Raw genomic sequence first — 2,009 nt, 5'->3', positions numbered from 1 at the left:
TGTAGAATTTTTAGTATGGCAGTTCATATCCACTTTTACATATGAGCATTGCAAATTATATTAAAAATATGATCCATGTATACATGTTCTATCTAAATGAGAATCTGATTCATGAAATTGTAAGTATGTTTACGATTGATCAAAATTCATCAGCTTAAGTCTCCACAATTTAACAGCTCCTTGCCCAACATCTCCCAGTCTTCAAGTACTGCCCTAAAGTTAATTTATATGGAAACGAATGAAAGCAATCACATGTAATTAAAATTGAATGCAAAAGAAATCAACTAATACCAAGCATTTTCATACATAACAGCCATTGCACTTTAAGTCAATTCACTATATGTGAACATTTGACACATTTCTGAAAGACATGCTATATAAATGTTATGTGAATGCAAGTCTTTCTGTCAAGTCCTTTATCGCTGCAATGCACTTTATTGGTATGGTCTTCTCCCAGTTTGGGTCATGATTGCTCTAGTGAAGATAATATATAAACTTCACTGGGTTCTCCTCCACTGTTGGCCCACTCAGCTTCATCTTCAGGTCCCAGCATTTTATCATTTATATGCTATGTTTTGGTGATGTTATCAGGAAGCACATTGTTAGCTTCCACATGCATATCAAGACACCTAGCTTTAGGAACATAGGAATGTAGAAACAGGAGTAAGCTATTCAGCCCCTCGAGCCAGTTTTGCCATTCAATTAGATCCTGGATGATCTGTACCTCAACCCCATTTGTCCACCTTTGCTGCATATCCCTTCATACCATTACCTAACAAAAATCTATCAATCTTTGTTTTGTAAGCATCAATTGACCCAGCATCCACAGCCTTTACATTTCTGTCTTCACTATTTAGCCCAAAGTCACTGCTATACTCTTCAATTGCTTCCCTGATGTTATGACTTGGATGAGTCAACATTTCTTCCCAATTAATGAGCAAAACTAAAGTAATTGGGGGCAAAATTCAACTTTGGCGGGGGCACAAATTGGAAGGGGAAATGGGTTGGGGTGTATAACAAGCAGCTGATTTGCTACTGTTTGTTTTTTGCCCCCACCAAAGTTGAATTTCAATCTGATTGTCTTTTGCTCTCACCAGTAACTACATGCCTCTGGCTTTGACTCCATCACCTTCTCAGCTGTCATTTTAGGCGTAGTCAATGGTGTGGAATCTCAATGGACTGCTGGACCCCCACTTCCTTCTCATTGCTTGCAAATTTCAACATGGCTGGCCCTACCCTACTCAGCAATCTCCTCCAGACATAGATTCCACACAACTTCTGCTCCTTTGACACATAATTATTCCTTGTTCCCCACTCCCTCCACTCCATAACTACTGGTTGCTCTTTTAGTCACATTGTTCTGGAACTCCATCTTTAGATTTCTCTGCACTGCTACTTCCCTTCCTGCCTTTAAAAATCATCTCAAACCCCTCCTCTTAAACCACAATTAGCCACTTTAAATTTTCCATTCTTCCACCCTTTTCTTTTTTGCTCAGTATTCATTGTTTTTGTCTGGCAAGTGAGTGAAATACTTGGGAAGTGATTTCCACCCATGGTTCTCCTGCTCGTCCATTGTAAACATTGGAAGAATGGTGTACACACCATTTACATTGCTGTTCTGGGATTTCTGCAGCTCTTCTGCTGAAGTTACATTGAAGTAAACAGGAGAACAATTTAAAGAGACCGCCTGTTGGGCCGCAACCAGGAAGCTAAGTTTTTAAAATATACTTACCTGAATGTGGAGCTATGAGGAGCAGGAGTGCGCCTCTCGACCCCACATTAAAAGACACAGTCAACTGCCAGCCAATCCCTCCACTCCAATCACCACCGCTCCCGCTCCCTGATTGCTGCTGCTCCCTCCCCTGAAATCAGCGTCACCCTCCAATCACCGGTCCCTCCCCATCCAGATCACCCCACTTCCTCACTTGCCTGAGGGCTGCTGCGATGCCAGCAGTGGCCCAATCTTCAATCACACTTCGCCAGTGAACTCCCTTCTGCTTTCCTCAGCT

Source organism: Pristiophorus japonicus, chromosome 10, assembly GCF_044704955.1.
Source record: "Pristiophorus japonicus isolate sPriJap1 chromosome 10, sPriJap1.hap1, whole genome shotgun sequence".
NCBI classification, from domain to species: domain Eukaryota; kingdom Metazoa; phylum Chordata; class Chondrichthyes; family Pristiophoridae; genus Pristiophorus; species Pristiophorus japonicus.
Note: the sequence above shows the minus strand (reverse complement) of the source record.